The following is a 22,693-nucleotide window of genomic DNA, read 5'->3' as shown; positions in this document are numbered from 1 at the left end:
CTTAAAGAAAATGGGTACACTGCGTGAAGGGTTACAACTGCAGCGTAACTTGAAGAATACCAAGGACAAATCCTGGTGTACAGACATCCAACATGCCTTAGTTAATAAAATTAATATACTCCAGAATAAAATTCAACAAAAAAAAGAAGCACTGAACCTACAGCACTCGCCTAACACCCTCCTGCCTAACGTTTCACCATCGGCACACAATACTACCTTCCATTTCTCTAAAATGTCTATCCTGGAGGTAGAAAAAATGATCCTATCACTGAAGCCTTCAAACTGCAAAGGCGATATTTGCCCAGCACAACTAATAAAAGATGCTGCCAGAGACCTCTCCCCATTCATCACTAAACTGATAAATGCCTCATTTGCCACAGGCACTATACCTGCTAACCTCAAACAATCCTAGCCTTAATAGACCTAAAGTCCCAAATAGATGAGCATAGAGACAAAGGTAAGACAGTACTCCTGCTCCTACTTGATCATTCTGCCGCATTTGATCTGGTCAATCACAATGTCTTATGCCGGCATCTCGACTCTGCAGCCCACTTCTCCACGGGCACCATCAAATGGATCGAGTCCTTCCTGAGTGAGAGAACCATGAGAGTCTTCTCCCCCTCAGCAGCCGCCGACCCAACACCCATCCTATGCGGTGTCCCCCAAGGGTCTTGCGTCTCGCCTACCCTCTACAATATCTTCACTAAGCCACTGTTCGACGATCTGGACCAGCTGGGTATCACCTACACTAATTATGCAGATGATCCCCAGATTCTCCTCCCACTTTCTGGGGATTAAAGCGCAGACAAGGGCCTAGTGAACAAAGTTTACCTTATCATCCAAGCATGGATGGCCACTCATGGCCTGTGCTTGAACGATGATAAGACTGAACTTATAATTCTGGGCTCGCAGGCTAATATTAAAAAACTAGGCCACAAATTCTCCTCATTTAATATTGACGGGAACACCATCAAAGTCTCCAAGGAAGTAAAAACCCTTGGATTCTACCTGGACTCCACACTGTCCTTTGATAAACCGGTCAAATCCCTCACCTCTGCCACGGCTTACACCTGTAAGCTACTCAGAGCTGGCAAGCCATTCCTCTCTGACAATAGCTGCCTGATCCTGGCAAGGGCTCTAATACGCTCCAGAATTGACTACTGTAATGCCTTATACAGCGGTGCCAATAAATCTACCATCCAAAAGCTCCAAACACTTCAGAATAACACCCTAAGAGCGGCCCTAGGCATAAACAAGAAAACTCACATCTCCTTGAGACGCCAACATAAATGGTTATCCACATCTAACAAAATACAACTAAAAACACTCTCCTTGACCTACAAAGCCCTTAATAACGTAGCCCCCAGCTACCTCATAGATAAACTCCAGAGAAGAACCTCTCTCAGACCTACCAGAATTGGGAATGTTAACTGTCTGACCATACCCAAATATAAGCTCACCACTATCGGGGGCAATAGCTTTACTGTCAAGGCAGCTAAACTCTGGAATTCACTGCCTTAGGATCTTAGAGCAGACCAACCCTACCTACATTTCAGGAAAAAGGTAATAAAACACATCATCACTACTGACCCCTAGTCTCCCATTACCCACTGGGGACCTGCCCACATCCAAGGAGACCTGTCCATTCTGCATTAATAGTGCACTACTGCGTTAACTCTGAAGACCTTGTGTAATGTAACCAACCTGGGAGCCTAAGTGTTACATGAAGGGCCCCATTTTTGGCATAGATATCCGTTGCAGTGTCTATCGCTTATCTCCAACTACTTTGGCTATTCCCTGTCTTCGCCTCTATTCTGTACATTATGTATATCTTGTATTCATGTAAATATTGTATTTCTCGTTACTATGTAAATACTGTATCCTGTGTATATTTGTAACCTTTGGAAGCTTTGCATTTCCATATTGTTGCGCCCTTTTACTCACAAGTCTGGTGCGCCTAACAAATGAACAAACAAACAAATACATGGGTAGTGTTCCTCTTTTCCTAGTCATAAAACTGTTCTTCTCACAAACTGATTTCCTTTCCAATTTCACCCTTCATTTTACTCAAAGCGCACCTTTTTCTATCTTGCATAACTCGGCAAATCTACCAGCTTGAGACTTACTTTCACTTCCATTCTGTACCTGTGATATCTATATATCCCCCCCAACATAAAATCCACTCCAAATCAGTGTATTTCACCTGTTTTTATTAAAAACCGTTTGGGTAAATTTAGGCGGGAATTGCAAAAGTGTAAATTTTAAACATGTTATTTGACTGCAAACTGTTTTAAGCTTTCCACTCATTTCTGAGCTGTATGGTTTTGGTAATCCATTCTTTGGGCTTGTTAGTATCTTTGCATTGTTGCTTTAGTAAGGAATTGTATTTGCTTAAAGGTTTTTCACACAAATTCATTTTTTTGATTTATCCATTTTTGAGTGTCATTTCACAACATTGCAAGGGGTTTAAAATCCGTTTTTCTCTCTTTTTTGGGAAAGGAATATCAGATTTAGATTCCGTTTTCAGTTTCTTATTCCTGTGTACCTGCTGCTTCATTGTATCCACTCAGAATTGATTATTGGTGGGTTGAGGGAACATTGCAGGGGGAAATTCTAACTTGGGTGCTATCGGTTCTAAATCAAAAAGTGCTCCTATTCTGCTGTGCTGTTTATATGCTCCTCTAAAAAGTCAAACCCAGTGCATTACTCACATTCTCATTGTAACTATCACCACATTGGTGATTGCTGCCCCATATTAAAAAATGTGCGATTTCTTTTGAATTTGAAATAAATATTACATTTGACCAACCAGCCTGGTTCATGGTCCATTGTGACCCTGGGGTATTTGAAAAGGGGATGTATTATGAGTGGTGTATTATCCCAAAATTGAATCCACATAAATAAGGAGAAAAGCACCTCAGTTAGGTGCTACATACTAGGCTGAGAGCAAGGTGTGCGCATCACATGATAGAAATCCTTAACAAACCTCCGTACATGCCTATGGGACCCTGTGACTTTTTGCTTAATTTTGAACCCTGTCCTGATTTTTGGAGGCCATTGAAGCCTCCTGCTCTACTTCTCTTGCCTGTTTGGCTCATTCTTTTGGGAAAGTGATTAATCCTCAAGACTGTCAGTACTGACAAACTGTCTCCCTTTTGGAATTCTTGGATCTTGGCAATTGCTCAAATCACCTTAAATTGAAGTGCAGTTATGATAATTTGCCTTTATATCTTTTTACCCAATAGCTTTTTGGTTACTTTGACATGGTGCCTAAGACGAGCTGCTGGCAGCTCCACAATTTGTAATATTTTTCTCATGCGCTTTTTCATTTACCGGTAATGGCTACTAAAGGTGGCTAGTACACTAAAATGGATGTGCCACAAGATATTAGCTTGTCCCTTGGCCTCCCCTTCCTGCCTTATAAAGGTCAGGAAATTCCATATATGGCTACTCCTTTCCAGGTGAAATCTGCTACTTTTGCGGGCAAGTGGGCCTCCTTAAAGGTGATAAGGTACCATCTATTGTTTCCTTTGTTGCTCGAATGAAGGAAATTTTGGTGGCCTGGACTGGACAACCCTGGGCCATCTGAATGTTGCAGATCCTTAACATTGGTAGGCTTGGGCTACCTCCCAGCCTGAATCGTGGATAAAAGGAAGGCTCCTGCAACTATATTACAGATCATTGTCGGAACAAAGACTTCTATGAGAACGAGCAGCCTGCTGACTTCCAGATGACGACTCCTGCGGGGTGTGCAGCATCAACTCCAGTGATTGGCCCAGTGAAGCCCAGCTCAGAGGCCTGATCTCAGAAGACCCTCATTGGTGTTTTGACCCTTGCACCAATGGGAACAAGCAGTCTCAACACCTGCTCAACGATCCATGGCTTGGAAGCCCACGAAGTGTCCCTGGATCACCCGGTGGACTGACCAGGTCTCTTCTGCGACACCTCGCTGCAGACAGCGTTCCGAGCATAGTCTAAGGACTTGCAAGATCTTCAGCATATGCCATAAGTCACCTATCCTTGCATTTTTTGCCATCTCACTGCAAGGGAAGCTGTGCTGGGGATGCCCTTGTGTTCACTGCTGGAAGATTGACTGTCGCCGCCTGACTGTGGTGACCACAACTCGAACAACTGCTCTGCACTCACGTGTGGTGTCCTGAAGGGTCTGCACTACCGAAGTCTGCACATTTTCGGATATAGGGGTGTTTTTTGAAGCTGAGGGGAACCATCTGGCAAGAACCATGACCAGCTCCCAACCCAAAAAGTGAGCTCTGCACCCGCAAACCCTGGGCTTCCCTCACTCGAACTAAGGACAGAAGAGTGTCCCCAGTGAATTCTGGAAGGACTGCAGTGTCACCTGGAAGAATCGGAGTCAGGGAAGTATGTGAAAATACCTGCTTCTGTCAACCCTGTCTCCGAAAGGGTAATATTGGATGTGGAGCCCTTTGTTCCTAAACTCCCTCTGGGATGCCTGTGGTCAAGTTAGCATCCTTTCCCTAGGGCTTTCCTTGGCAATAGGATAGAGAGGGGTACTTATCTAATTTGAATTAAGTACTGACCTTACTTTAAAGAACTTTCAAAGCACAACCACAGCCCATTTCATCAGTTATGATATACATTCCCTGAAGAAGCCCTAGTTTGGAACTTGTGACTTTTGGGCACAGAGCCCCATACATCTTAGGAATTAACTTCATGGAATAGAGGGAACCGGGTTTGTCTACCTATTCTAACTTAATAACTACTAGTCCTAGTGACATTTGGATTGTGCAAATGCAGAACAAGAAGTGCGAGGGAGAGGGGGTTGGAGGAGAGGGGGAAGCATGCTGGTCAGAGCAATAAGCAACGTGCTAAGGTGGGAAGTAAAAAGGAGGGTAAGGAAGAGCAGGTGCAAGTGCTCCGGGTAGGCCAGGAAGGCAAGTGGCAGGGATTGCGGTGGTGTAAGTCCACATGCTACGAGCGAGGAAAGGGGTGGAATGGGCAGGGGGAGGCCTGGAGTCCTGTACAACTCGAGGGAACCAGCATCCAGTACTGCGGCAGAGGGAGGAGTTAGCAGGGGAGTGGAAGAGGGAAGGAAGAGGAGAAAAGGAGGGTCTTGAGGAGCTTCCGGAACTTGAGGAGATTTGGCTAAATCCTGGAGAGGGGCAGGGAGAAAGTTCCAGAGGGAGGCTCCTGCGGAGGAGAGAGAGAGAGATCTACCCCCCGCCCCCACTCTCTGCTTAAAGAAGCGTCTGATCTGCAGAGTTGGAGCAAGAGGACTGAAGGGCTCTAGCAGGAAGGTATTTAACGCGAGAGAGATGGATGTCGCGGGGTCACAGGTCCCAGAAAGCTTTGTGGATGATGCAGAGGGTCTTGAATGTGATCCAAGCAGCAACCGAGAGTCAGTCGAGAGATTTTAGGGCTGGAGAGATGCAGTCCCTAGGCTTGAGGACAAGGATAAACCTTGCAGTCCTATTCTGGATTAGTTAAACAGGACAAAGGGAGGATAACGGAGGATTGAGGAAGAGGCTGTTGCAGTAGTCAAGCCCAGAGCTCTGGGAATATCGAGTTTCTGGGGAAAGGTGAGGAAAGGGAGAATGCCTTTGAGGAGGTGAAGCAGATAGTGGGCCTTCTTGGCAAGGTCCGCGATGTGAGGAGAGAAGGAGAGAGAGGAATCGAAGATGATACCAAGGTTTTTTGCCTCACGAGAGGGTGAAGGGAGGGGGCCCATAAGGGTGGGAGGAAAGCTGGGAGCTGGGGTCCGATGAGAAGCATCTCAGTCTTACTGGCATTAAGGCAGAGATCATTGGAAGCACACTATGACTGAATAGCAGTCAGACAGTAAGAGATGAGAGAGGAGGCAGTAGAAGGGATGGTCGGAGAGGAAGGAGGTCAACCAATCCAGTGCAAGGCCCGTGATGCCAAGGGTCTCACTGAGGTGATTAGTCAGTGTGGCATGATTGACCGTGTCGAAGGCAGAGGAAAGATCCAGAAGGATAAGAACGGAAAGAGTTGGAATAAAGATTTGAGAGCAAGTCTTCCAGGGTGTTCAGTAGAGCAGTTTCTGTGTCTCTGGCTGCTCTGAAGCCAGACGGGTGGTCATGGAGACAACCGGCCGATTCAGTATGTTAGATCAGTTGGGAGATGGCCAGTTTCTCCCAGAGATTGCCCAGGAAGGGGGTAGTGGAGATAGGGCGGTAGTTAGCAGGGCAAGAGGGGTCAGCAAAGGGCTTTTTGAGGAGAGGATGCATAAGGGAGTGCTTATGGGGCTGTGGGAAGGATCAGGTGGTAAAGGAGTGATTACAGAAATCGACAAGGGATGGCGCCTGTTCATATTTCTGGAGGAGCAGGGAGGCACCTGTTTGGAGGAGGCTTTCATAGAGCCGACTTGTCTATAGAGACCTCATCCGGTGCTATAGACGAAAAAGAGGAGAGGGGATCCGAGAGGGGAGCCAAGGCAGGCCCCCGAGAGATTGGGTGGCGGGCGGGGGTTAGAGGGAGAGAAGGGGAGCAGTGGAGAGTGAGGACAGAATGTCCTGAGTTTTGGCGAGGAAGTGGGAGGCCAGTGAGGTACAGAGGGTCAGGGATGGCAGGGGAGAAGTGGAGACTGCAGTAGGATTGGCAAGTTCTTTGCAGATTTTAAACAGTTTGCCAGTGTTGTTAGTGGTCCAAGAAATGCGGGCATGGATATGCACCCTCTTCTTCAATCGGATGGAGAGTTTGCATTGCCTCGTTGCATGTGGTTTATGATTGCATTACTTGTGATTTTGCTTAGTGTGTAACTAAAGGCCTAATAAAGAAAGGAACAAGTTACTTACCTGTAACTGTTGTTCTCCAGCATGGGTCTGGCATGGATTCACATGCTCATGAATATTCCCCGTCGTCAGGCTGGGAATCCTCGGTAAAGAAAAAACCAGTATCAGTTTCGTTTCTGATCTGTCTTTCGTAGTAATAACCAATCACTGGTCTCTGCGTCATACTGACCACAGCCAATGACTGCCCTCTACCTAAGCACCGCCTCTGGCAGCCATCTTCAGATTTGGAAGCACGTGAAGTGGCAGTATGACCAAGTGAAGAGCCGCAGAGGGGTAGGCGGGAGGGTTCGCATGTGAATCCATGCCAGACCCATGCTGGAGAACAACAGTTACAGGTAAGTAACTTGTTCCTTCTCCAGCATGGGGTCTGGCATGGATTCACATGCTCATGAATAAAGAATACATAGCAGTACACACATGCACAACCACGGGAGGTGGCAAAGGCTCAACATTAAGCAGTACATCAAACTCAACATTAAGCATCTTACCTCCTCACCAGGCTCACCTCAGGCGAACAGGTTGCGCAGCACTGCTTGGCCGACCCTGGACTCCTCCCTGGAATCCCGATCGACGCAGTAGAATTTCGTGAAGGTGTGCGTCGACCTCCACGTAGCAGCCCTGCATATGTCCAGCAGGGGCACACCAGAAAGGAACGCCATGGTAGCTGCGATCGCTCTGGTGGAATGGGCTCTCGGACGGCCAGGCAGCGGTCGGTTTGCCAACCAATGACAGTACATGATACAGCCGGAGAGCCATCTGGAAATGGAAGCCTTCGAGAGAGCCTTCCCCTGATTGACAGGTCCAAAGTTCACAAAGAGTTGTGACGTCTTCCGAAAACACTTTGTGCGGTCCACGTAGAACTTCAGCGCTCTAGCCACATCCAGCGAGTGCTCTCAGCCGGCGACGAAGGCGACGGGAAGAACACAGGCAACACCAAGGGTTCGTTGAGATGGAAGTCCGACGGTACCTTGGGCATGAAGGAGGGGTGCGTCCTGAGCACTACCCTCGTGTCGTGAAAAGTCAAGTACGGGGCCTTGCAGGAAAGGGCCTGGATCTCTCCCACCCGTCGTGCGGAGGTGATGGCCACAAGAAACGCTGTTTTCCACGACAGAAACTTCAACGGGGCCGAGTGCAGAGGCTCGAACGGAGGTCCCATGAGCTTGGTCAGCACCACGTTGAGCTCCCACGCCGGGGCCGGAGCCTTCACCGGCGGGAACGATCTGAACAGTCCCTTCATGAACTCTTTCACCAGACGATGAGACCACAAGGACGTCCGGCCAGTGGTTCTGGTGTATCGGGAGATCGCAGCAAGATGAATCTTGATGGACGCGTGTGCCAGTCCAGCTTTGGCCAGCGTCAGCAGGTACGGCAGTACCTGGGGAGCCGTAATCCATAGAGGGTTAATCTTCTGTGCGTGGCACCAGACAGAGAACCTCTTCCATTTGTGTCCGTAGCATTTAAGAGTCGAGGACGCCCTGGCCTTTGCAAGAACCTCTCTGCAGTCGGCCGCTATGTCGTATCCTCCAAAACTCTAGCGCTGCAGGAGCCAGGCCTGCAAGTTCAGCGATTTCGGGTCGTGGTGGAGGATGGCGCCTCCTTCCCTGGAGAGTAGATCCGCGTCCACCGGCAGCTTGATTGGCGGGGACGCTGACAAGTCCAGAAGGTCCGGGAACCATATCTGCCTCGGCCACGCAGGTGCGACGAGGATCATCCTGCACCGTGACCTCTTGAGCTGGTTGACGAGCCGGATTAGCAGTGGCAAAGGAGGGAACGCGTAGAGGAACAGGCCCTCCCAGGGGAACGAAAAAGCATCGCCCATGCTCCTCGCCTGGGGAAACCTGCTGGCGAACCTCCGGCACTTGGAGTTCGTCGCCGTCGCGAACAGGTCGATCTGGGGTGTGCCCCACCGTCGGAAGAGGCGATCCACTAGATCCTGCCGTAGTTCCCACTCGTGGCACGAGCGCAGCTCCCTGCTGAGTGAGTCGGCGATGGTGTTTTTTATTCCTGCCAGATGAAACGGCACCAGAAACATCCTTTGGCGACGGCCCAATGCCACAGGTCCTGCGCCTCCTTGGACAGCGCTGGGGACCTGGTTCCGCCCTGTTTCCTGATGTAAAACATGGTGGTGGTGTTGTCGGTGAAGATCCTCACCACCTTGCCCTTGAGGGACGGAAGGGAGGACCTGAGGGCCCAGAACACTGCACGGAGCTCCAGGACGTTGATATGGAGGGACTTCTCCGTCGGGAGCCAAAGGCCTCTCGCGTGCAGGTTTTCGGTGTGTGCTCCCCATCCTTCCAGGGAGGCATCCGTGGTCACTGTCTCCTGGTGGTCTGGGGTCTGGAAGTCCATGCCCGCCGTCAGATGCGCGCGGTTGCCCCACCACCGGACCGCTCGGCGGAAACTCTCGTCGAGTGTGATCCTCTCCTCGAAGCCGCCCGTCGTTTGGATCCAGCGCGCGTCCAGGAACTCCTGCAACGGGCGCATCCGGAGCCTGCACATGGGAATGAGGTAGATGCAAGAAGACATCATTCCGAGGAGGGACTTGAAGGACCTCACCTTGGCCGCGTCGGAAACCAACATCCGCTGTACCTTGCCCAGGATGGACCTGGTCCTTTCCTCCGATGGGGAGGCCAGAAGGGACACTGTCGAGCTTCGCTCCCAGAAACAGTGCGTTTTGCGCAGGTACCAGGTGGGACTTGGCGTAGTTCACGGAGAATCCCAGGTCCGTGAGAAGTTGGACGGTCCTTGCCGTGTGCTCCACGGCGAGCTCCCTCGTCTTGGCTCGGATGAGCCAGTCGTCCAGGTAGGGGTAGACGTGGATCCCCTCGCGGCGCAGCTGCGCCGCCACCGGTGCAAGGCACTTGGTGAATACCCTGGGTGCCGACCGTAGTCCGAAGGGGAGGGCTTTGAACTGGTAGTGACGCCCTTGGACCACAAACCTGAGGAATTTTCGGTGCCCCTTTAGGATGGGAATATGGAAGTAGGCATCCTCCAAATCCAACGACGACAGGAAGTCTCCTTCCTCCAGCTGCCCCAGGACGTGCTGGAGGGTGACCATCCGGAACTTCTGTGCCTTGATGAACTTGTTCAGACGTCGCAGGTCTAGGATGGGGCGCCATCCTCCCGTCTTCTTCTTCACGAGGAAGTATCTCGAGTAAACTCCGGAGCCCCGAAGCCTCTTTGGGACGAGTTTGATGGCGCCCTTCCTGAGCATCGCCTTTACCTCCAGGAGAAGCTGAGGGACGTGAAGCTCTTTCCTGGCCACGGGGGGGACGCGCGGGCACCTTCTTTGAAACTCGAGCGCGTGGCCCCGGGCTAAGGCGTCCAGCACCCAACGGTCGGTGGAGATAGTCTCCCACACGCTGACGAAGCTCGCCAGCCGGCCTCCCACCGGGGTGCTTCGGTGGGGGCCCGACCCCACGGCCGGTTCAATCCTGTTTCGACGAGGCTTTGCCGCCTTGACCTCCTTGGCGACGACGGCGGGGTCCGCCAGACTTGCCTCGTCCTCTGTAGGCCTCCTGAGACGACGAGCGGGCCGCTTGACGGTAGGTGGAGAAACCGCCGCCGGAACCTTTGGAGGCGCCCTTGCCTCCGCTGCTCCGAAAGGGCGTCCGTCGTTGCTGCAGAGCCCCAAGGGCCCGGGCCGTCTCAGTGTCCGCTTTAATGGCCTGAAGGGAATCGTCCACTGTTTTCCCAAACAGGTTGTTCCCATCGAACGGCATGTCCAGGACTCTGGTCTGTACGTCTTGACGGAAGTCCGTAGCCTTGAGCCATCCATGCCGCCTAAGGCACACGCCGTTGCCCAACTGGCGGAACCCAGTGTCGGCGATGTCCGTCGCAATAGTGATGGCGTGGTCCGACGCCACCTCACCTTCCTGTAGGATCTCCAGGGCATCTGCCCTCTTGTCGTCCGGTAGGAAGTCCAGCAGGGGAGCCAGTTTGTACCATAGCTCCCTGTCGTAGCGGGCCACGATAGCCAAGGCGTTGGCTGCTTTAATCGTCATCGCTGCAGACGAGATGACCCTGCGTCCCATAGCGTCCAATTTCTTTCCCTCGCCGTCCGGTGGGGAAGTCGATGTGGAGGCCGCACCCCCCCCGCTTTCTTCCTGGCCGCCGCGGAGACGACGGAGTCCGGGGTAGGCTGCGCCCGGAGGCACAGGGGGGCCGCGTCCGGGACCCGGTACTTCTTCTCGTACCGGTCTCTTCTAGCTGGCATCGTGGAAGGGTTCTTGAGGAGGGCGAGGCCCTCATCCCAAATGTCGTCCAGTAGAGGCACCGCGAGGACCGTCTTCCTCTTGGCCTCGCGCCGTTGATAAAGGAATCCTTCCTTTTTCTTCTCCTCAGGGCAGAGTTGGAAAAGCTCGGATGCCCTGGCGATCATGGAGTGGAACGATCCAATCTCGTCGGGCGGTGAAGCCCTGGTGGGAGGTGACGACGGTAGATCCTCGTCGTATACCTCGTCGTCCGTACCCGTCGCTGCCGTGTCAGTCCCCGTATCATCCCCTCGGGTGGACGGGGAGGAGGGCTGGACGGGGCGCGACGGTTGAAAAGGAGGTGGAGGGTGAATCCTCCTTTTCTTGGGCGGGGGAACACCAGAAGGTCCCGGTTCAGGATCCCCCGACGGGAGAGGTTCCTCCGTCGGCAACGGTAGTCTCGTCGTTATCTCTGAGCATAAGGACTGTATAGCCAACAAAATGGCCGCCGAGTTGTCTTGCGGCGCTGGCAGAGGGGAATCCGACGGGCCGGTCTTCTTCCACGCCAAGGCCGTGGCTTAAGACCTCGATCAGCTCTTCCTCCGAGGTTGAGGCCGAATCTACGACGACGCCCTGCCCCCCCCCTTTTTCTTCCCCGCCGGGGATTTCACGGGGGTCCTATCGATGGGCACAAAAGAGGACTCCCTCCGAGGTGGCAGGGAGACTCTGAGCCCCGAGGTCGCCCCCACTGGTGTAGCCTCCACAGGCTGAGCCAGGGCCGCCGCGACAGTATCGATAGAGGGCTTGGCCGGATGGATTAAGGCCTTCACCACCTTAGGTGCGCTCACCGCCTTATCCTTGAGGGGGGGGGACACTGCCTCGCTCCCCCTCCGATGGGGCCTTCGAGCTCGACAGGGGCCTCTCCAGGAGCTTCGCCGGGTGCTCGCCCTTCCTCTTACCCGACCCAGAGCGTTGGCTCGTGGCTGAAGGTGCCGGGGAGGGTGCGCCCTGCCTGGCGCCCGTAGAGCCCGACCGTTCGGCGCTCCCGGTGCCAGCGGACTCGCGGTGCTTGGCCTTGTGTTGGACCCCTGTCGCCGGGGCGTCCTCAAAGGTCTTAGAAGCCCGCTCGGATTTCTTCCTCTTCTTCTCGCCTGACGGGCTCTTCCCTTCCAGCCAGTTGGCGAGACGTTGATGGCGGTCCCTCATGGTCCACTCCGACATGTTGCCGCAAAACGCACAGTCCTTCTCCACGTGCGTCTTGTCCTCATGTAAGCAGTAGAGACAAAAGGAGTGTTCGTTCTCCTTAAAGACGTTCTGGAGCTGGCATCCAGGGCAGATCCTGAACAGCTTTCCGGGCGTCGAGCTTCCCTTCTCCTGGGCCATGTCCGGGCCTGAGAAACTTCTGGAGTCCTCCAAAAGCGTAGCTCGACGAAATCTTCACCCTTGAGGGGCGCAGACGAATCCGACACGGGTCCCCGTTGATCGGATGGAGAGTCGGTGGAGCTTGAGGCTCTTTTGACCGAAAAAACGAAGTTTTTGAGAAAAAACGTGAAAAAATAGCACTAACGCTCGAGAGCAATAGCACGAGGATCCCAACACATGAACGTGCGGTAAAAATCTGAAGATGGCTGCCAGAGGCGGTGCTTAGGTAGAGGGCAGTCATTGGCTGTGGTCAGTATGACGCAGAGACCAGTGATTGGTTATTACTACGAAAGACAGATCAGAAACGAAACTGATACTGGTTTTTTCTTTACCGAGGATTCCCAGCCTGACGACGGGGAATATTCATGAGCATGTGAATCCATGCCCGACCCCATGCTGGAGAATTGTAAGTTATTCATTGTAGTGACTAACGTACTCTTAGTCCCCTTTCCGCCATACTGCATGGGCGATTACAACTGAAGGTAGCCCCAGGGTAGAGAGGAGACCCTCCTTAAGCCAATAGGTTCCTGAGAACCGCGTGTCCGAGAGACGCATCAGATCTAGAGCCGGCATTCTAACAGTAATGCTTGCAGAAAGCCGAGCGAGTGGCCCAAGTGGCCGCCCTGTTTATGACGTGCCAAGGGACATGGCGCTGGAATGCGATGGACGTTGTCTTGGTCCTGACTGCGTGGGCTTGCATGTTGGCCGGGAGCGGCTTCTGCTGGCCCTCGTATGCTTCCTTGATGGCCGAGACCGTCCAGCAGGATATGGAGGCCTTGGAGGCACGTTAGCCTGGTCTTCAGCCTCCGAAAGAGAGAAACAAGGCGTCCGATTTGCGGAAGCCCTTGGTCCTGTCCAAGTAGAATTTCAGAGCACGCCTGGCACCCAGGCAGTGCAGCACTCTCTGTGCTTCATCCTTAGGATCTACAAAGAACGTAGGAATGACTATTTCCTCGTTCATGTGGAAAGCAGACGGCACCTTGGGCAGAAATGCTGGGTGAGTCTGCAGGACTACTTTGTCCCTGTGAAAGGTAGTATATGGCTCCGAGGCGACCAATGCCTGGATTTCGCCTACTACGAGCCGAGGTGAGGCCTACTAGTAAGGCAATTTTGATGGTGACCAGCCTGATGTCCGCAAACGCCATTGGCTCGAACGGTTTGTGCGCCAGGGCACCCAAGACTATGTTAAGGGCCCAACCGCGGTGCAGCCTCTTGATAGAAGGCAGGTAGAGCCTTGTAAGCCCCCTCAAATGTTTCTTGGCGATAGGATTGGAGGCGGAGGAGAAGATCCCCCCTCCTCCGAGTTCCTCTAAGCCCCGATGGCTGCGAGGTATGTACGGCAGGTGTCCACCTGCACCCCAGAGTGGACAAGGTGCACAGAGAAAGAGAGAACGTCGCCCAGAGTACATACCAGGGGGTCAATTTCTTTGGAGTCTGCCCAGTGGCAGAACCTGGTCCATTTGCTCTTGTACTGGGCCCTGGTAGCCTTGCTCCTTGCACCCCGTTTGATTTCCAGATTAGCCTGGGAGAGGCTAAGGTGCCGCAGCGTTACCTGCTCAAGCACCACACCGTGAGGGTAGCTTCTGTGGTGCGGGGTGGATGAGCCTGCCCTGCTGCTGCACCAGAAGATGTGCTGGCCCTGTCGGGAGGTGAATCGGAGGCATCTCCGAAAGGATGAGCAATTTCGAAAACCATGGCCTGGCCGGCCACCATGGAGCTATTAGGACGATATTGAGTTGGCGAGACGCCTTGATCTTGCAAATCACTCTGTGAATCAGCGGAGTGGGCGGGAAGGCGTAAGCCGTCATGCCGTTCCACTGAAGCCGAAATGTGTCGTCCAGGGAGCCGGGGCCCTGTCCCTGCCAGGAGGCAAACTTAGGGCACTTCTTGACCCCACCTGTTGAAGATCTCTTGAATAATGAGGTCATTTAGCTGCCACTCCTAAGTGTCTGCTCCCAACCTGCTGAGCTTGTCCGCCTCCAGGTTGGATTCCCCCGGGAGGTGGACTGCCATGAGGTAGATGTTTTCCAGGGCCCACTCCCACATGCTGATTGCCAGTCTGCACAGAGGAGGGGATCCGGTGCCTCCCTGCTTGTTGATGTAGTACATGATGGTCGAGTTGTATGTCTGGATGAGGACAACCTTGCCCCTGAGAAGTGATAGGAATGCTCTGAGCGCTAGCCAGATGGCGTTCAGCTCCAACCAATTGATGTGGTATTCCTGCTCCTGTCGAGTCCACGTGCCGTGGACCGAGAGATGGTCCAATGTGGCTCTCCAGCCCTCGAGCGAGGAGTCTGTGGCGATGGTGACCTGCAGGGTGGGCAGCCAAAAGGGCTTGCCCCTCTGTAGGTTGCAGTCCCTGGACCACCATGTTAGGTCCGGGTGGTGAGATGGAGGAACATTGATCATCTCGGATTGAGAGCCCCGCTCCTGGTTCTATGAGGCCGCGAAGTGCAGCTGAATCCTCCTCATCCTCAATCTAGTGTGCAGAACTGCTAATAGGACCGCTGCCAAAAGACCTAGGAAATGCTGGTACCACCATGTCGCGGTCATCTCTCTGCTGAGGAAGTGGGTGATGGCCCTCTTGATGGCCGAGATTTTGTCCTCCGGCGGAAATACCTTCTCGGAGCACGTGTCCCAGATGAGACCCAAGAATGTCAGTCTGCGTGGGCTGCAGCTGCGACTTCTTGAGACTGAGCGAGAAACCCAGATCGTGTAGTGTATTCATAAGGGAATGGGAAGAGTGGTGAACTGCTTCCTGAGATGTAGCCCTGACGAGCCAGTCATCTAGCTATGGGTAGATGTGGAGGCCCTGCGCTCTGAGGAGGACAGCCACTGTATTTATGAGCCTGGTCAAGACCTTGGGGGCCGAGTTGAGGCCAAAAGGAAGGACCTTGTATTGAAAATGGTAGTCCATGATCCTGAACCGTAGGAAAGAACGATGAGGCTGCCAAATCGGGACGTGTAGGTACGCGTCCTTCAGATCCAGGGAGCACATCCAGTCTCCCCTGCACAATGTCTCCGCTATAAAAGCTGGCGTAACCATCTTGAATTTTTGTAGGGGTAAGGAGAGGTTGAGGGTGGAAAGGTCCAGCACAACTCTCAGGCCCGCCTGGTTCTTCTTCTGAATGGCGAAAATCCTGGCGTAAAAGCCGAAGCCTCGCTGGGAGGCTGGGACTTCCTCCACTGCCTGGCTCTCTACGAGCGACCGGATCACCGCCAAAAGTGTTGCTGTCCCAACCTGTGGGAGTGGAGGGGAGGAGGTACCCCATGGATACTACAGAGAGAATCCAGGGGTTCGCGAAATTCTGGTTCCAGAAATGTGTGTGGAGAGCAAGCCTGCCCCACACTGGAGACACGTGGACCCGAAGGGCCGTGTCTGTTGCGGAGGAGGGGGGCTGGAAAAAGCCCTTACTCCCCCCCACCCCCCTTTTTTGTTGCTTGCACCAGTTCTGAGACAGCGAGCGGTCCAGCTGCCTGGATCGCCATTCCTGGAACCCTCCGTACGTACGCCCCTGTCGGAGCGCTGCTGAGACTGGGTGTACGACTTGGGCGTGGTCTTTGTCAGGATGGATAAAGACAGACTTGGCCGTTTGTGAGCTGTTTTTCTTATTGTCCAGCTCTTCGTCTGTGCAGGAGTGAAAGAGGTGCCCCCCCACACCCCTTAGAACGGTAGATCAAATATGCATTCCTGGACGTCCGGGTTGAACTTTGTTGCCCAGAGCCAGGCTGTCCTTCTCATATCCGTGGCAATACAAACAGCACAGCCAGAGGTGTCAATATGGGCCACGCTGGATTCCATGAGGTCATGCGCCACCAGCTTGGCCTCAGCCAGGCCGCCTTAAAACATGATTGGCTCTGAGTCGGGAGTTCCGGGAGGAAGTTCGCAATTTCCCATCATATCCTTTGGTTGGCGGCAGCCAGCTTGGCATCAGCGTTGGCCTGACGCAGATGTAAGGACGCGGTGGAATAGAGTTTCTTCCCGTACGCCTCCAAGATCATCTCCTCCTTGCCTAGCAGCGCCGCAGAGAAGGAGGCTGAGGACGACTGAGGCTTGGAGTATAGTGATGCCGCAGCGATCACCGAGGAGTGTGGCTGAGGATGGGCCAAGAGCAAGAGTGTATCCCCCACCATCTGTCTGTACTTTGCGTCCAGGCGTCGATTGACCGGCTGGGCCGAGTGGGGCTTGAGCCAACCCTTCTTGGCCAGGGAGATTACACCGATTTGCAGTGGAATCGCTGTTTTGATAGAGGGGCGTCGCATGAAGACTTCAGCCAGAACCCCCTCTGTCAGCTACTCGACCTCGGGTTGGGATAGGCCCAGATACTCCGACAGGCCCGCAAGTCGTTTGTGAAAGGCTCTGGCTGAGGATGGCATGTCCAGATCCTCCTCCTCGTCCATATCCTGTGGATCAGGAGGATCCTGAGGATGTGGAGGAGTAGTTTGAGCCGGAGGTTGGGGTACAGGGACCGCAGCCAGAGGCTGAGGAGGCGGCACAGGCTGGTACGGAACTGCCTGCGGAGTCGGCTTGGGAGCCGGGGGCAGCGGCTGCGCCAGGGTCGGGAGCGCTGGCAGAGGCGCTTGTGGTGCCACTTGATGGCGTCCTGGAGGATAACCCCCATCCGAGGTGACATCATGAGCCCGAGGAACCTCTCGAAGAAACCCTCTTCACTGGACATGGCAGTAGTGGCAGGGGGTACTGACAAGGTAGCCGAGAGCTGTTGCATACCCTGCCCGTATGGATGCAGTGGGAAACTGCCCTGCGCAAAAGTAGGATAGGCTGTAGGCCACGAACCTGGTTGCGGCCAGTCCCACCTGGACACTCGCTCTTCGCCGAACCCCTGGAATGGCGTCCGATGGGTGCCTCTGTCTGGCGCGGTGGCCATCTTGTCGAGCTGCCTGCCACGTGTTGCTCGGCTCGCTGGGCCCAGCCTCCTCCAAGACTCTTGTGCGTGGGTCACGAGGCCTACCCTGCTCCTCGGGCCTAGGCCCGGAAGGTGCGACACCCTCGACCCGGGGGTCGGTAGAGCTGCGTTTAGGCACCCCCTTGGACATATTGCCGGTACTAGGGCGTAACCCCTCGGCCATATTGCCGGTAGAAGGGCGGAGCCCCTCGGATGACAATCCGGTACACGAACCTTACCGTCCCTCAACACTACCATCGGGAGGATCCAAGAATCCCTCGGCTCGAAGACTAGTAGCTGCGGCAGCATCATTGCACATGCTGGTACAAGGACCTGAACGGTCCCTCCCGCGCGGGAGAGTCCTTGGGAAGGAGTCTCCTTTGCGGGGTGCGATGGGAAATAGCGGCCCTACCTTGGGCCTGGCTCGATGTTTCACAAAGTTCTTGAGGTCCTCTGGAGGCGACTTCTGGAAGGGCTCCCTCCATCTGACTAGTTTGTTCTTCAGCGCTTTCGATGACAGCGAGCCACACGTTGTACAAGCTTGCCAATCATGGTCTGGGCCAAGGCAGCGTAGGCAGAGGGCGTGGGGGTCTGAAGTTGGGAATAGCCTGTTGCAGGATGGACACCTGCTGAACCTTGTGGAAGTCGCCATGAGCCGGGGAGGAGCGTGACGTCTGAGGACAGAATACCTGAATGATAAAAAGACAAAAAAAGACAAAGAAGTATCCGCGCATGGAATTACATGGCCGAAGCCAAACCCAGGTGCGCTGGTGAATTCGGCCAGTTCCCGGCAATGCAGAAAAGGGGACTGAGGTGTGGCGCAGGAGGGCGGCGTCAGGGCAGTGCATGCTCCCAGGGCCGCACCCCTGTGCGCCTCTAAATTTAAAGAGCAAGAAGTTTTTATCTGGTGAAAAAGGTTCCGTCTCCCATCCCTTGGAAGGGACCCCTGAGCAGTATGGAGGAAAGGGGATGGGACATAAGGGTAGGGTATTTTTTACATGCTTAGTGACTAATTTAAATTATTGATGTTATGTGTGGACTCATTGTGGCCCCAGACTACTGTCACAATGTTCCTGAGACCAAGCGTTGACTGCTCATCTACACTACCTTGATGGGGTTTTGGCTAACAGTGTCTTCCATGTTTAGCATAAAGGGGGGACCTCCAAAGATCGTGCACCCTAGGGGCAGATTTTAGAAATCCATCTTAATAGCCATTATAGAAAAGGTGCCCTATCTGCAATTCACAATCGCGTAATGTGAGCAATTTTAAATAGACAAGAAACATACATAGAGACTGAGTCTCTCAGTACTGATAGTATAAACAGAATGAGCAAACAGGCAAGAGAAGTAAAGCAGAAAGCTTTACTTGCCTCCAAAACCTCCGGACAGAGTTCAAAACAAAGCAAAAAGAAAAGATGTCCCAGAGAGGTCTGCAGAAAAAAAGAAAATCTTTCAAAACAACCGGGGTCACAGCAACTGCAGTCAATGAAGAGCTCAGCATGGACATCCAGTCAAACCAGCTCAGAAGATTGGAATAAGTAAAGGAAGAACCTAGCAAAGGTATCCAAAAGCCCAGCAGAGCAGCACAGCAAGGACAAAGGAAAAGGGGGCACATTACGTATGGCCACACCAAGACCCTTAGCAGCCGACCATCTCCGCAGCAGTAACCAAGTGAGTTTGGAAATGGATCTGAGCAATCACAGGGGCTCCCACTGATAAATTCATTAATTCATTCAGGGAATGGCCTACACCAGCCCATTATGACCCTCGAGGCAGCATACACAGATTTTGACAGCTACTTTTAAGGTCGTTTTTATACAACCATTTTCTGAGGACTGTACAACAACTAACGTCAAGGTGGGACTATTACACCCAACCTAAAAGTTAATCCAAACCTTGCTTTAATTAGGTACCAAGGCAATGCAGTAAGGCTTGGCCAAAGGAGTGGAATTGGTCTAACAGATGGGTACAATTAATCGACACAATTATCCAAATATTATACACCACACTGTTGTACTCAAAAATATGCACCTTTATTAGATTACCCAAACACATCTCTATTTAGTTTCATATGTACTTTAAGACATAAAACAGTAAGAATACAAAGCGCTTGTATAAAAACAGTAAATTGCCACGAAGACAACACACTCATATAGTAAAGCAGTTATCAAGTGAAAGGCACATTAGATATAGAGAAAAGGGGTAAAAATGAAAGGGAGCCAGGACAACAGGCATTAGCCAAAACAACATCCCAACGTAAACAAGAACAAAGTGACAGAATTCCTAGACTTGTAGGAGAAAGTATCTGGAAAATACAAATGCACACCTCAGTCAATGTAGGGCCGCAAGGGGGAAAAACACATCTAAAACACAGCCAGAGGCCACCAAGAGTGGACAATGTCACTACACTACAAGAAAAAATATGTAGTCTTGCTAGTAATAGTTACATTGAAATCAACCAAATTGGCAGAAAAGGAAAACCCCATTTTAAAAATACATAAAATGAAAGGTACAAGCAGAAATTAAAATCTTAGGACTAAATCCCAGTGGTCCCAAACTGAATGCAGGAAAAATGACAGGCGACATGTAAGTAAACACAAAGTAACTATAGAAGAGTTTCAGGCGAGTACAAGGTTCCCCACAGAAGTTAAAGGGACAAAGTCAATAGGCAAATTCGTGTGAATGGTGAAAAGGAGATAAGTCATAGTTCTACCCCACAGGTGCAAGTAGCTGTGGGAGAAGGTGCAACAAAACAGCATGAGCCCTAAAGAGATTCAATAGGCAAATACAGTTGAAATGTGCCTGCAAGAAGTCTCAACCACGGACCCCGTAGGAATCATGAGTAAACCACCACATTCGAGGGAAGTACACATGTTGTTGGTTTCCAAAAAGACGGTTCCAGGAAAGCAAAAAAACCTGGTCAGTACAAAGCTTTTTCCAAATGCAGTTTGCAGGATCCGCACAGCCATTGACTTGAACCGCGGACCAACGACGAATTAAAGGAATATTAAGTGCCATTCTTAGGAGTAGGAATATCAGGCCAAGAGCAAAAGTGGGTAAGATGGCTCCGAAAAGCACGAGAATCCGACTAAGCAGGTTCCAGCAAAACCAAGGGCAGCCAGCCACAGAATATTGTCCCATGACAACCCGGCGATCCAGGTGCTGAAGAGGAGATGAGGTGGGCTGTTGAGGTCTCAAAATCATTTCAGATGACAGCAGCGACCAATACAGTTTTACTGCCAAGCGGGAAGCTGGCAGTAAAACAGCCTGCAGATGGCCCCAGCATGGAAGGCATAGCCCAGCCAATGAAGGGAGCTAGCTAGCAGGATGACCCAGTAAGGACATACAGAAGCCAGAAGTAGAGATACCCCCCCGAATGTGTAGGACATTACAGAAAGAAATAATCACCTTTGTGTGGGACGGGAAAAGATCAAGAATACAATGGGAAGTCCTGACACATCCACCGCTTTTGGGGAGGTCTGGGGGTCCCTGATATTGAGAGATGTTCAAGCCATGCAAATATCACCAATGATGAAATGGGCAGGGCAGGCCAAAAGGCTGGTGGGGGAAATCGAACAAAAGGTTACACACATTCTTTTGGGAACGCTACATGCTCTGAGAGTAATGGCCAGAGGGGCAGAAAGGCAACTGTTGGAGGCCACTAAAGTATCGCTGCAGGGATGGGATCAAGCACTTAAAAGGCGGAAAATTGCTCCGGGATTAGGACCATTCACCCCAACGGCACACAATGCAGATTTTACAGGCAGAAGAAATTGTAGGAGAAATTGGTCACAGGCACAGACCCTCCATCTGAGGGACTTCTTTCAGGGGGATACCCCCCTTCTCTTAGAAGAATGCAAACAGAAATTTGCCACAGGGGAGAGGGAAAGGTATAAATACATACAGATCAGGCACTGGATATTGCAGAAGGTGATCAAGGAGGCGGGCACGAGAACCCTGATGGGAATAGAACTGTCACTCCAGGAGGGCACGACAACAAAAGCATTAGCGAGGCTATACAGATTGCTGGATAAAGCACAAATGGAAGATAAGCTTTCATATAAGGATAACTGGGAAAAAGACCTGGAAACACCCATCACAGAGGAGGAATGAGGCAGATTTGGAGGAGGGCGCACAAGACAACTAAAAGCACAGCCATTAAGGAAACGGCATACACAATATGCTACAGACGCTATCACTCCCCCCATCGGCTACACAGAATGAATCCTAACCATGCATCTTTATGTTGCAGACAATGCGGAGGCAACAGGGACTTATATCATATGTTGTGGTCATGCCCCAAGGCTACAATGTATTGGAAGGAGGTCCTAGGGCATATAAAGGATCACAGTGAAACAACTGCCAAACACACCGAAGGTAGTATTGCTGGGGGTAGAAGTAGAAGGGGTTTACGCAGCAACTGGCAATCATGCCACCCTCATTACTCAACTGTTAATGGCAGCAAGGGTGGAAAAAAGTGTAAGGTCCCATAATAGCATGCTGGTATGTCAAAATCTGGCAAGTAATGGCCATGGAGAAAATCGGGCTTTGAAAGACGGAAAGTATCAGAAATTCCTGACGGTGTGGAGCCCCTTCCATGAGTATGTGAAGGAAAGGGAAGGTCATTTCTATAGACAACACTAATGAGAAACGAGCAGGTCTGATAGGCAACGAAGTGGAGGGTAAGAAACCAGACCCGCAGAGAATGTCAGAACAGCACCTACATCTGGGATATTAAGAATGAACCATAACTGTTGGGGTAAGGGAGGGTTGGGGGTGAAATCAAAGAGTTGATAGGATTATAGTTAAAGGTTGGAATGCTGCAAATAAAACTCACAACCACTGTAAACCTTGTGAGATGATACCAGATGGACTAAATGCATACAATCTTGAGGTAATCACATGAGTAACACTGTTGGCAATGTAATAGAAAACTGTGATTGTGTATGGATAAATAAAGTTTTGAAAAATAATCTTAGTTATTTCTTATTGAACTTGGCTAGAAATAATTAACTAAATGAATAATAATTTACCTATTTGTTTTAAGTCCTGTTTCATGTAATCCACTTCATTTATTTTGTGGCTATCTTATAATACTGCTTGTTATTTTTTTTGGCTCCTTTTTATTTTTATAAGAATTCTGGTGCTACAAGTACATTATTTCTACCTTATTATGAAAGATGTATAACTCACTACTGTGGTTTTATCATTACTTTCGCACCTACTTCAAAGTTCTACTTATTTTAAAGATTTGGCTTGAGATTTAAATGTCAGATTTTTTGGCAGCATTTGTTTAGTTCTATGAAATCAAAGAATATAAGAACAAGTTACTTTCTTACCTGGTAACGTTCTTTCGATGGGATGGTCCGACGACGTATTCCAT

The 22,693-nt window shown here is 51.5% G+C and overlaps 1 protein-coding gene across 4 annotated transcripts in view; it reads right to left on the bottom strand.

The window, feature by feature from the left end:
- Nucleotides 1-22,693, bottom strand: part of ATAD2B (ATPase family AAA domain containing 2B) — a 3,113,054-nt gene that overhangs the window by 2,201,843 nt on the left and 888,518 nt on the right. The gene's annotated exons all lie outside the window — the stretch shown is intronic.

Source organism: Ambystoma mexicanum, chromosome 4p, assembly GCF_040938575.1.
Source record: "Ambystoma mexicanum isolate Mex_15411 chromosome 4p, UKY_AmexF1_1, whole genome shotgun sequence".
Taxonomy (NCBI): domain Eukaryota; kingdom Metazoa; phylum Chordata; class Amphibia; order Caudata; family Ambystomatidae; genus Ambystoma; species Ambystoma mexicanum.
This window is presented reverse-complemented; position numbering and strand designations above follow the sequence as displayed.